General features: G+C 36.2%; 1 pseudogene; it reads right to left on the bottom strand.

The window, feature by feature from the left end:
- The window catches only part of LOC106845034 (small ribosomal subunit protein uS2-like), a 40,358-nt pseudogene that overhangs the window by 927 nt on the left and 25,085 nt on the right, over positions 1–14,346 (bottom strand).

Here is a 14,346-nt window from a genome sequence, read left to right as displayed (position 1 = left end):
GTGGACATTTAATAAAGCTTTCTAGAGGAATCCAGGTAATCCAGGAGAAGGTGAGAGCCTATTTTTGGAACTTCTATTGCCTTTAATAATTATTAAAATCTTATATTTTTATACTCTAGGCCATTCCCAAGGTCTTTTATAAATTATCACAACATGTGTGTGAGATAGGCATAGTTATTATCTCTGCTACCGAAAATGATATTCAGAGAGTAATGATCTGTCCAAGGTGACAGATTTGTACCTACCAGAGCAAGAAACAGGACGGAAGTCTCCAAGTTATAATGTAGGATGTTTTGTACTAATGAAACCTATCAAACAACTTTCCAAAAGCTGGGGAACTAAGTGTTCACAATACAAAATCCTATGCAAGAAGTGTGTGTGTGTGTCTGTGTCTGTGTGTGTGTGTCTATACATGTGTTTTAATGGTTTCTTGAATCCCTGAACTTCCTAGTGCATGGACTTTTTAAAATACGAGGTCAGTCACTGAATTGATTTTGTTCAAACAACTTAATTAGCCCTATATTTTATAAATATATTTATAAAGTATATTTCACATACATTGAAACTTCATTGTGACTCATATATCTTTGAAGTTTATTTTATCTTATATTTTACGCTTTGTTAACTTTTTCTGCATCCCTACTCTTCTGTTTCCAAAAGAAACTGGGAATGGAAGAGCTATAATATCTGAAAATAAATGAAACTGTCATGCTCCTAGCATGGTCAAAGTAGTAAATGTTTTATTCCAGCAAGAGTAGTCTCTTGTATTTCCAACAATTATTTTTATGGCAAGGCATTTGAATGACTTTCAGATAGATTGTGAATTTGGTCAAACTTCTATTACTTTTCCTTTTGATATCCTTCTGTGCATATTTCTCTTTGACGAATATTGAAATTTTTCAACCACTTTTTGAAAAGATGGAACTTTGATAAACAAAACACTTTTTTTGACTTATTTACACTAAGGCAATAATAATCGCCACAATAATTTTGGATCTCTGCAAAAAGAGAAATAAAAGCAACATTTGCTTGCTTTAAAAATTGTCCAGGTGTTTGAGAAGAGTAAAAAGTAAAAGTTACTGCAAGAAATGCTTTCCTAGACCATAAAAGATATTTGAGAATCTCAGTTCTTCATTTATGAGTGTTCAGTAATTTTGAGATTTTTTTGTTTTCTATTTGCATTTTCAGCTATTTGGTTTCCCCCCACTGAGGATATGTTTATAACGTTAGTCCATGCTTGAAATAATAAATTGGTAAGTATACAAAGTTATTATAGTATTCAAAAATATTATTAAAAATAATACCCTGTCATATACGGTACTAGCTTATGAAAGGAGATTTATTCATAAGCTTTGCTCTGTTAAAGAATGATCAGGACTGGGACCAACCCAGTGGTGCGGCAGTTAAGTTCACGCATTCCACTTCTGCAGCCTGGGGTTCACCAATCCTGATCCTGGGTGGCGACATGGCACCACTTATCAAGTCCTGCTGTGGCAGGAGTCCCACATATAAAATAGAAGAAGATGGGCACAGATGTTAGCTCAGGGACAGTCTTCCTTAGCAAAAAGATGAGGATTTGTGGCAGATATTAGCTCAGGGCTAATCTTACCCTCCCGCCCCCAAAAAATAAGAATTGTCAGGACTGGGGATGGCCCAGTGGCACAGTGGTTAAGTTCGTGCACTCCATTTTGGCTGCCCAGGGCTCACAGATTCAGATCCAGGGTGCACAGGTTTGGATCCCTGTCATGGACCTACACACCACTCATCAAGCCATGCTGTGGCAGCATCCCACATACAAAATAGAGGAAGATGGGCACAGATGTTAGATCAGGGGCAATCTTCTTCAAACAAGAAGAAGCAGATTGGCAATGAATGTTAGCTCAAGGCCAATCTTATTAACCAAACAACAAAAAGAAAGAAAGAAAAGAATTGTCATGACGGCATGAGTCGTTCCTCAGCCTCAAAATTGCTTTCATCCAAGTTTGGCATTAACTAAAAGGCTCTCTGTTTCTTGCCTTATCACACATAGTAAGATAGCAGGGTTAAAGTAAGACCTAGAGAGCTCCTTATGTTCCTGATGAGACTTCCACTTAACTTCCACTCATAAATGTTGTGCCTAAGAGTCCAGTGCCATTAGAGACTATAATTAGCACAGCTACCTACACTTATGTGACTCACTCCCTAATTTAGGATGAGAGCCAGACTCAGCATGCCCTATCTTCTAGTTTATCTCAGTCGCCACACAACTCAGCCTCCGCCAAATTCCTTAACGTCTAGGCTTTCAGAAAGATCAGCACTTTGATCCATATGCTGTCAGTTTATATAATTAGATTCCTCAGTGTTTGCTGTCATTTACTTCCTTCTGTGATTTCTCTCATTCAGTGAAGATTTTAGCGTGCTTCATTGTATTTTGCCAGTTATATATTTCATCATTCATGATCATTCAATATAAATATGTCATTGTTCACCATAGTGTCTTCATTTTCTTCCTGCTAATGAATTTGTCTTTCACCCCACCTCAGACATTCTAATTGCCACACCTAGATTTTTAATCAACAGTAATTGAACCATTTCCCGAATTTCAATTTCAATGTTCCCCTGCCTAACTACCACCTTCTTGTCTTTATAGCTCAATCACGCAAATATCTTGCTTCTAAAATATCTATAGGCTTTTTCATGACCTACAAGCTACTGATCTTTTCACTTTTTATCAACTCTTTAGATTCTCACTTCTCTGAATACATGTTGTAAACTAGTTGCCCACATTTATAATTATCCCCTTCCACAGAGCCTCAAATTTGGTCTCTCTCCCTTGAGTAAACTCCTGAGATTGTGGGTGTGTGGATTATAACCAGTTTGAACTAAGTATTCTGCCTGTTGAGCCGGCCCCATGGCTGAGTGGTTAAGTTCGTGTGCTCCACTTTGGTGGCCCAGAGTTTCAGCCGTTGGGATCCTGGGCATGGATCTAGCACTGCTCATCAAGCCATGCTGAGGCAGTGTCCCACATAGCACAACCAGAAGGACCCACAACTAGAATATACAACTATGTACTGGGGGATTTGGGGGAGAAGGGGAAGAAAAGAAAAACAGTAGTTTGCAACAGATGTTAGCTCGGGTGTCAATCTTAAAAGTGAATACGTAAATTAATTAATTAATTAATTGATATTCTCCCTGCAAGGCACCATGTAAATATAGCTGAAGATGCACACACATACACAAGCAAGTGTGTGCACACATTCTCACCTTTCATTAATCGATGAAGCCTCAAGTGGGCTCTCCTATACTTCTCATATCAATTCATTTTTCCTACTTTTCTACACAACTAATTCTCCAAGCCTTCTTCCCAGGCCTTGGTCAGTTGACAATGTTGCTCCTTACATCACTGAGCTAATGCAGGTGATCACAAAAGATCTCCCGTATGTACCCAGTGCCAAATTTATGAATCTTCTTTTTTCTTTTTAAAACCCCTATTACAATGGATGAGTCAGAAATGTTTCCATCCAACGTCAAACTCTCCATGTGTGCATTGAATTCCCCTGGTGCACCTATACAAAGAATTTCCATTTGTAAGTTTCCCTTTTCTTCCTGAATAGTAATTTCTATCAACATTAGGAAACACTGTAATATATTTCACCACAAAAGAAATGAACAAACACCACCCTTAACCCAATATCTTCCTCTAGTTACCACTTTTTTCCATGCTTCTGTTTAGCAGCAAATCATCAGAGTGCTATTCACATTGTTCTCCTTTCTCTCCTGTTGAATTCTCTTGAATCCAGACCAGTCACACACTTATCCTTACTGCACAATGGGAAGAAGCCCAGTGATCTCCACTATACCAATATAATGATAATTCTCATTCTACAATTCATTCAGTTTATTAGGCACACTTGACATAGATTGGATTTCTGTGATAACCACTTTCTCTCAGATGTGATCTTCTAAATTAGTCATTTTTAAAATCTTTGCGTGTGCATATATGTATGTATATATATGTATGTATATATATATATATATATATATATACACACACACACACACACACACACACGTATGTCTGTATATATTTTTCCTTTTTTTTTTTTTCCGGAAGATTAGCCCTGAGCTACTACTGCCAGGCTTCCTCTTTTTGCTGAGGAAGACTGGTCCTGAGCTAACATCATGCCCTTCTTCCTCTAATTTATATGTGGGATGCCTACCACAGCATGGTGTGCCAAACGGTGCCATGCCCGCACCCGGGACCTGAACCAGCGAATCCCAGGCCGCCAAGAAGCAGAACGTGCAAACTTAACCACTGTGCCACCGGGCCAGCCCTATTTTTTCCTTTATACCTCCCCAAAATCTGAGCTCTACAATAATCCAAGAAGATTGAGTCTCTTCTTTGTATGTATTCTCTCCCTACTTATTTGTTTAAGTAGACTTTATTTTTTAGAGCAGTTTTATGTTCACAGCAAAACTGAGAGGAAGGTATACAGATTTCATATATACCCCCTACCCCAACACATGCATAGCACCCCCACCATTATCAACATCTTCCACCAAAGTAGAACATTTTTCACAATCAATGAACTTACATTGACATATCATCACCCAAAATCCACTCTTCATTTTGTTCATTCTATAAATATGGACATATATATAATGACATATATCCTTCATTATAGTATCATACGGAATATCTTCACTGCTTTAAAAATCCTGTGTGCTCCAGCTATTCACCACTCATCCCCACCCAATCCCTGGCAATCACTGATCTTTTTGCTATCTCCATAATTTTGTCTTTTCCAGAATGTCACACAGTTGGAATCACACTATATAACCTTTTCAGATTGGCTTCTCTGATTTCTTAATATACATTTAAGTTTCCTTCATGTCATTTCATGGCTTAATAGCTCATTTCTTTTAGTTCTGAATAATATCCCATTGTCTGGATATGCTACAGTGTGTTTATCCACTCACCTACTGGAAAGCATCTTGGTTGCTGTCAAGTTTCAGTAATTATGGATAAAGCTGCTATAAATATCCACGTGCAGATTTCCATGTGAAAATTTTTTTAACTCCTTTGGGTAAATACCAAAAAGTTCAATTGATAGGTTGTATGGTAAGAGTATGTCTAGTTTTTTAAGAAACCACCAAAATGTCTTCCAAAGCAGCTGTACCATTTTGTATTTCCACTAGCAAAGACTGAGAGTTCCTGTTTCTCCAAATCCTTGTCAGCATTTGGTGGTGTATTTCCAAATTTTGGCCTTTCTAATAGGTGGTATCTCATGTTTTTTTTAATTTGTATTTCTCTGATAATTTATCCTGTGGAGCATATTTTCAGATGCATATTTGCCATCTGGATATCTTCTTTGGTGAGGTATCCTTTAAGGTCTTTGGCCCATTTCTTGATCAGATTGTTTTCATTCTTTTGAGTTTTAAGAGATCTTTGTGTATTTTGAGTAACAGTCCTTTATCAGGTATGTCTCTTGTAAATGTATTCTCCCACTCTGTGGCTTGTCTTCTCATTCTCTTGTTATTATCTTTTGCGGAGCAGAGGTTTTAATTTTAAAAACGTCCAGCTTATGAATTTTTTTTCTTTCATGGATCATGCCTTTAATGTTGTATCTAGAAAGTCGTCACCATACCCAGGGCCACCTAGGTTTTCTCCTATGTTATCTTCCAGGAGTTTTATAGTTTTGAGTTTTTCATTTAAGCCTATGATCCATTTGAAGTTAATTTTTGTGAAAGGTTTGAGGTCTGTGTCTAATTTCATTTTTTTGCATGTTAATTTCCAGTTGTTCCAATGACATTTTTTGAAAAAACTGTCTTTGCTCCATTGCATTGCCTTTGTTCCTTTGTCAATGATCAGTTGACTATATTTATGTGAGTCTATTTCTAGGCTCTCTATTATGTGCCATTGATCTATTTTCACTCAATACCTCACGGTCTTGATTACTGTACTTTTTAGTAAGTCTTGAAGTCAGGCAGTGTCAGTCCTTCAACTTTGTTCTTCTTCAACATTTTGTAGGCTACTTTGTGTCTTTTGCCTCTTCATATAAACTTTAGAGTCAGTTTTTTTATATCCTCAAAATAACTTGTTATGATTTTGATTGAGATTGCATTGAATCTATAAATCAAGTTGGGAAGAACTGATATATTGACAATATTGAGTATTTCTATACACGATTGTGGATTATCCCTCAATTTGAATAGTTTTTCCTTGATTTCCTTCATTAAAGTTTTGTAGTTTTCATCATTTTGGTCTCATCCATATTTTGTTAGATTTATACCTAAATTCTCCATTTTGGGGGATGCTAATGTAATGGTATTGTGTTTTTAATTTCAAATTCCACTTGTTTACTGTTGATATACAGGAGAAGACTGACTTTTTACAGTAACTTTGTTCCTGAAACTGTTGTAATCAATTAGATCCAGGAGGTTTTTTGTAAATTATTTTCCATTTTCCACATTTTGTAAATTATTTTGTGTTTTCTGCGGTGTTATCAGAGAAGAAATACAGTTATATTTCCTCCTTCCCAATTCTTCCATTTTTTTCTTACTGCATTAACCAGGACGTCTAGTACGATGTTGAAAAGCAGTGGTGAGAGGGGCCTCCCTTGCCTTCTTCCTGATTTTAGTGGAAAAGCTTTGAGTTTATCACCATTAAGTTTGATGTGAGCTATAGGTTTTTTGTAGATATTATTTACCAAGTTGATAAAAACTGAGAGCTTTTGTCGTGGACAAGTGTTGGATATTGTCAAATAATTTTATACACTATTGACTTAACACTTCGATTTCTAATCTGTAATGGGTTCTATTTCTATCATAAAATTAACTCAAGAGAATTTTCTTTCAACAAAAAAATGTGATGATCAGCACATAATCCTCCTTTGCACTGGCTATACCAAAAACTTCCTTAGCTTCAGATGAATAATCATATATCTAAATTTGGAGTTAGTTTAGGTGGCACCTGGATGATGTTGCCACCCTGACATATTTGCTCTCTCTCAGGGAGACTCTGCCACTGCCGTCGCACTGAAGCACTGTGCACAAACGTCTACTCTGACTTCCCTAAAGGAAATGACAGCAACTTGGAGAAATCTAACTTCCTATGCCAGGAGAGGAGTGAAAAACTCAGGAGCTTTAACCCAGAAGGTTCTGGCCTGTTTGGCTGGAAGGACTTTTAATTAAATGCAACAATGTTGAATGGGACCACTCACTTTGGAGAAAAAAAAATAGCTCAGTTAGGTCAGTTACTCTCTAGGAGCAGATCCTGAGGTGATGATTCTTGTTCAAGTGTTATTTGGGGAATGCTTTCAGGAGGAGAATTGAGGAAGCAGGAAAGGATAGAAGAAGAAAGGTAAGCAAGAATATATTCTCAGCTCTATAAACAGAGACAAGTGCTGGAGCACAAATTGGAACAATTTTCTCACCTTGAGGCAAGAGACTGATCTTCGGTGTCCCCATGCCAGTCAGGCATTAGGAGAAGTCTGATTAAGGTAGCTCCCTTTTGGCCAACCTCAATTCTAAGAGAAGAAGGAACCCTGAGTTGCTATCCAACAACATTACCAAAGCTGGAAGATGGAAAACAGACTAGGGAAGGAGCAATAGCATCTTCTCTTGGAGATGATACTTATACAGCCCATATATGTCAGTTTCCCTGCAGACCGATGCCACTCAGCTTTTTCATTTGGATATGGCCCACAGGAAACATCTTCTGCTCAGCAGTCAGTACACCTCAGTAAGAGTGAGCCCTGCCAAATTAAATCCCGCATGTCTGGAGACCTCTGTTACAAGATATTTGTAAACACTTGAGAATCCTTCAATATATGTAAGATAGAGGTTGCATCTTAGGCAGATGATGGATTTAGTACGTGTGATTTCTGCTGTCACTGCCTAGGACATGGAATTGGTACCTTTGAACTTTGCAAAGAAGTAATAAGCAAGGTGTATACACAGTCATCAAAACACTAAGTTGTTCTCTCCTGGTGGTTTCTGTGTTTGAATTCTTTGAAATAATCCTAACTAAAGTATTGTTTTTTAAAGAGCTATTTTTCTCATAGGTCATCTGTACAGAAGAAAATAGCTTTTAAATTATCATTTCCTTCAAGTATGAAATATTATTCTACCTAATATCTTGCCATAATTAAAATGTTAAGCTCAATAATAAAAACATGAAAATATTATTACTATGCTTAGAATTTCCCAAGATTGTATGTATGGCAGAACAGGAAACTTTGAGCTGTCAATGCTTGTAACGAGAACACAAACCTAATAAGGTATCGTTTTGTCAAATCATCTGTTCAGACTCACTGTCTCCCTCTTGTTCTCACTGCACTTTTTGCACAAAACAATTAGCCCTTTATCCTAGATGGTATATTAACTTGTATTTGTCAATCTTTTTTCCTGAAAACTAAAAGATTATGTCATTCCTCTATACCCACCCCTTAAAAGAGTTCAGCATTTACCCCATTCTTAATTGTCATCTCACATTTTTTCCCTTTGGCTAATTCCTACCACAATAAATTTGAACAATATCCTCCCAGACACTCAGGCTGCAGAAAAAAAGCGTTATAAATCTTTCCCTCTCTCCTTTTTTTACACATTCATTCACAAAATTTTGCTTTCCCAATTTATAAAATTTTCATTCACACTTCCATTATTGTTTAGGACTTTACATGTTTCAATGTTTCCTTTACATCTGTATTTGCATCCCCTTATAATCTTTCCACAAAACTGCTACAACATCTGTATTTTGGAAACACAACCTGAATGTCAGCAATTTACTTAAGACCTTTCCCAACTTCTCCATTGCCTGGTTGATAACAGCACACCTTCTCGGAATAGCGTGTGAGACATTGTAATATGTCTGTTACATATCTTTTGATGATGAATCTACATATATCCTCTGGGTCTGTCCTGTGATTCCATTCCTGGACCTCAGGATGACCTTTCATATATCTGAAGTACAGTTATTTTTATGCCTACTCTATTCCTCATTTTCTTTCCACTTGGCTAACCTGATCTTTTATTCATATGTCCCTCAACTGTTACTTTTGAAGGAAGCATTTGCTGCTTAGTAGCTATATATACTGTCTTTTCTTTTCTTGCATGCACACCTTTTGCTAGTTGTTAAAATGAGGGTCTCCAAGCGCCGAACTTCCTCTTTATTTTGGTATTAACGTGGTTATTTCACATTTCCTCCTCACTGAGTTGATCTTGATACTGAAACGTGAGATACCAGTAATTTTCTTCCAGAAATTTGAAGTGATTTTTCATTGTATTCTAGCTTCTTATTCTTTTTGCTGTTCAAAAAAAGTTGCCAGGAAATTTCCATTCTTAGGAAGTAATACGTTTTTTTAAATTTACATACCTTTTTGATCTTTTATTCTGTTCGTGCTTCTGTAATTTAATTATGATGTCTAAGTGCTGATTTATTTTTATTTATCATGCTCAAGACTCACTGTCCTTCCTGAATCTGAAGATACATATTTTCATTTTATCTGGAATACACTTAGCATTATCAATTTAAATACTCAGTTTCACTCATTCTCTTGGTGGAGTTTCTATTACATCTTACTTGTCTCACAAGCTTTCTTTATGTGGTCCATTCTTTACTGTTTCTCTGATGTTTCTGTACTATTTGATCAATTCTCTATTGAATTATACCTGATTTGCTATTTAGTTCATCATTGAATGTTTAATTTCAATTTGGTTCTTTCTCAAATTCACAAGTTATTTTTTTACAGAGGCTCTTTCCATTGTTTTCATTTTATTCTTTTATCAATTTAAATCTTAAAAAAAGGTAAATATTCCTTGGATGTGTAAATCTGTTTATTTTGTGTCTCTTTTTTTTATTTATTTTTACATATAAATTTATTTATCACACTGACTTTTGCTCAGATGAATTTTTGTATCATGATTTGGTTAACATTTTACTGAAGAGCATTTGTGTGACAGCTTCTGTCAGGTATATCAACTGCATCACTAGTATGCAAGCCCTTAGTATGTTAATTGCTTAGTTACAGGATTCTCAATGGACATGCCCACTCACGGCCTTGGCTTCTCAGGTGAGCTTCGTTTTCCCATATGGAATCAGGACAGACAGGCAAGTTTCCTTTCCCTAGACTACCCTTTAATTGAGGGGTATATTTCTTATCATTATTTCTTATTTCCACCTTCAGTTATAAAATTCTGTATCATGGATTGTGCCATGGCTTTGTCTGCTGCCCTGCATCCCCCTCGCCCTAGCACACCACATCACGGACATTCAACCCAAGCTTCTTTGTTAGTAAGACAGGCAAATTCCCCCAGGTGCCACATCATGAAATTACGCTTTTGAATCTTGCACTTTTGTTTCATTTTGAGGATTCCTCCTATTTTCTTGCAAGGTAACCTAAATGCTTAAGACTGTACTTGGCTATTTCATCCCCAGATTTTAGGTGTTCTCTAGCAAGAGGAATTTCCAATCAGCTACTTTCTTATATTGTTAGAAACGAAAGCAAAGCCCCTCCTCACAATGGCACTTTGCATAATTTTATAAGTACGCATACTTTGCATACTTTTAATAATGGAAATGATATATTTCTATTATTTGTTAACAATGTTGCACATTCCTTTTGTCCCGATGTACAGTAAAATCCGAGAGAAAGTAGCCTGGTTAATGCAATTTTGTTGCGTGAATTAATGAGTTGAACTAAAAGCTCAACTTAAAGTGCCATTATAGTTTGTGCTTTTTCTTTGGTCCTTAGCCCATATATATAGTAACTGTTTACACAGAACATAATTCTTTACCTTTACCATTATTTTTTTCCTTATGTAGAAAGCTAAAGAATATTTGTTCTGTATCACATATTATAGGACAGATCTCTAGGTTTGCTAGGAGAAAATAAAGCAATCCAAAGTCACAGTAATGTAACACAACTAAGGAGGGCATAATTTTTACTCATACTACTGTTGTTTGCAGATTGGCAGGGGCCTCTGTTCATTGCAGTCAATCCAAGATCTAGACTGATGGACGCTCTCCCTCAATATGTGCTCCAATGACACCACAGCTGGAGCAAGGGAGCTCAGAGCAACTCTCAGAGCTTCTGTCCAGACATGAGACATATCACATCTTCTCGCATTTCACTGACTAAAAGAAGTCCCATGTACAGGCCTCTCTTAAAGAGGCTGGGAAAACATGCTCCCATCGTGTATCCAGAAAGAACAGACTATTAGCATAGCTTGAATGACTATCACAGTCTTCCTTTCTGGGTAGTAACTATTTGGTTTAATCTGCTTTCCATATAACTACACTTATCTCCAAGGTTCCCAAATGAGACAAAATTCCTATTCAGCTATGAGATTGAATGAGTTCAGTGTCCAGAATCCTTGGTTGATGCTTTGTGTTTTTATGAGGGAAAGGGGACACTTGATGAGACCTTAGTTTTGCTTCTAAACGAAGCCTACTTGTCTGTTATTCTCCAGATCCTTGATTCCACTTTCTGGGAGATCCTTCATTTACATTGTTCTTGTGGCCTTAGCTGCTTGGTAGGGGAAAAACGTATTCATTCCACAATCACCAGTAGATTGTGGGGGGCAGCAAGGTAGCTTTAAATCTCAAAAATTCTTAGCATTTTGATCGATGCAGACTGGACAATGTAACTCTCCTTAAGTCTTAATTGGCTTTTATGTTTACTTGTTTGATTACAGATAGCACTTGGGGGCAATAATCAAACTCTATGGTAATTTTCATAATCTACTTCTCATATTTATGTACATTTTTGCTTTCACATCCCCATGCCTCCCTTTATGATTTAATCTCAAGTACTTTGAGCCCACAAAGTGGGACAAATGATTAGTGTCTATTCCCTGAAGTATTTTATTGAGTTGAAAGAAAGGATTTACTGTAAACCACACTTAGTCCTTTAATCTGAGACCTCTTTATCTGTACAGAGGATTGAACATTAAAATATGTCAAACATTGTAGTTGTTTGTAAAAGCAGCATCTCCTTCTGTCACTGCCTATTTATGTTTATATCAGCTCGGGTCATTTATGCTGAGATAGCAAACTGCTTCCAAATTCCAGTGGCTTAGTAAAGCAAAAGTTTATTATGTGTTCACTCTACTTTTCCAGCACGAGTGCGTTGCTCAATATTAACCTCACTAGAGGACACAGACCAATCCTCATTTCATCTTGACTATGCATCTAAGATCACGGTGGCAGGAGAAAGGAACAAGATAAATAGCGCTGTGGTTTTTGATGCTTCTGCCCAGAAATGTCTCCTTTCACTTAAACTACTGCCATTGGCCAAAACAAGTCACAGGTCCATTCCTAACTTCAAGGGGACAGAGAAACATAGTCTTATCATATGGTTAAATGAAGAGATGACCCAGAAATCTCTGGAAAACGGCATTAATGTCCAACACATGTCTATATACAAATAACACAAAGGAAAGTAGGAAGATTACATATATAAAGAATGAAGAGAAGTCTAGAACTTAGCATCATTTTTTTCATAATACTCTCCATCATTGCAAATTTTTCAATGAAGTTTTTTTAAAAATATAATTTTGTTTTGTTATTTTGTGTATTTAGTGAAAATTTGAAGATAAAGAGCTGTAAATTTGAAGGGGTTTCATTTTTGTTCACAGATCATAAAGCTCATAACACATGTCCTTAAAACCTTAAAAAATAATGAATTATTATATATTTTCTTTTGAGATGTAGAATCAGTCCTGGTTAATTGTATGGTTTCTTTATATTAAGAGTATATGATTTATCTAGAATATAGTAATCAAGTTTCTTTTTGAATAATTGACATATTCCCATTTTCATTTGCATAGTTCTTGTATCTGACCCATACACTTTTAACTTTCTTAAAAGTCTGTAAGATAATCTACTTGGATGAAGGAGAAGAAAAGATTTTTTATTCTTTCAAATTTTTTTCAAGTCATCACCACCTTACAAAACCCTCCAGGCAGACTTGGTATAGTCTTTTTCTTGGCACTGCCAGAATGAATTAATTTAAATTTCTCATTTAGAGGCTCAAAATGCCATGGAACATGCCAAGATTTGTTTTCTAAACAGTGATTTTGCATGTGTTTTTGTTCTTTTTTTACTTCTCTATTTATTCAGATGCAATGAGTGCCTGGCTTCCAGGCATTTGCATCTCAATAATCCAGTGGCATGCTAGTGGGCACTGGCCTGGGGCCAAAGAGGCTGAGCCGCCCTGGGCTCCCTTGTGCTTTCACTGCTCCTGCACTGAACCTTTGGTATTAGCTGAAAAAGGTGCAAGAAATCAGGCTATTTCTTCAATTGAAATACTATGATTGAAAGAAAGAGAGTTTTAATATTTTGTAGGAATCTGAGAACATCTGTTAAAATCTAGCTGGATATGCTGTGGTCTAATGGACTAGAAAAGCATTTTGTAACTGTCCACTCTAGCAATTTTCTCAGCTGCTTTTCTTATTGTTAATGTTTCATCAATTGCATTCTGTGTCACTGAGTGGTCAGAGCAATTTCTGCTCACAAGTCAAAGCTATGCACTTATCCTCTTTTCTTTCTCTTTCCCCTTTTTTTTTCTTTTTAGTGGTGAATTGTGGCAAATATCTTCATCTTAAAACCCCTGAAGACTCAAAGGTGTTTGACTATGGTTAAAGAAAGCAGGAATTCTAAACAAAAATTATTACCCTACTTCTTGAATAATCTATATAAAAATTCACATAACACATATATAAGGAGTAGAGTTGTTTTTGTTTTTCCAGAATTGAAGCCTGGAGAAAAGAAAGAAAAAACGGTTTTGGAATTTTCTCTCTTTTTCTCACATAATAGAAAATGAACAACTTTTCATTGTTTCATCATCTCAGAATGAAATATGAAAAAGATGACACTTTTAAAGCCTGGTTTCACCTATATCACTCATGTAAATTTGTTCATCTGTTTGTCTATCAATTTAATACTGCTATTTATTGCTTGCTACATTTCAGGAATGATGCTAGGTTCTGTACCTAAAAATAGTTCATAATCTCCTAGATAAAAGAAGCTAATAAACAGATAATTAAATAATATAAGCATAAACAGAGCACATAGGAAAGTGTGGTGTGTCAAAAATCAGTTTACCGCAAATGATTTTGTGTTGTCTCTCTTTCTAACCTGATTCTTATCTCCTATAGAGATGGAAGCTGTTCAAATTTCATTTCAACCAGTGCCTAGCATTTTATATTGCAAATACTTCTCTTCCTAGTCTTCTTGTTAACTGATTACTTTCCATTATACACAACCTAATTTAGGTACTATTATTGCTCTTATTTTTCTCTATGTTCCTGTAATCATCGTGCAATGCTAGGTGTGTTATCATGTCTTAACAGCAGTAATAACTT

The sequence above is a fragment of the Equus asinus genome, chromosome 11 (assembly GCF_041296235.1).
Source record: "Equus asinus isolate D_3611 breed Donkey chromosome 11, EquAss-T2T_v2, whole genome shotgun sequence".
NCBI classification, from domain to species: Eukaryota; Metazoa; Chordata; class Mammalia; order Perissodactyla; family Equidae; genus Equus; species Equus asinus.
This window is presented reverse-complemented; position numbering and strand designations above follow the sequence as displayed.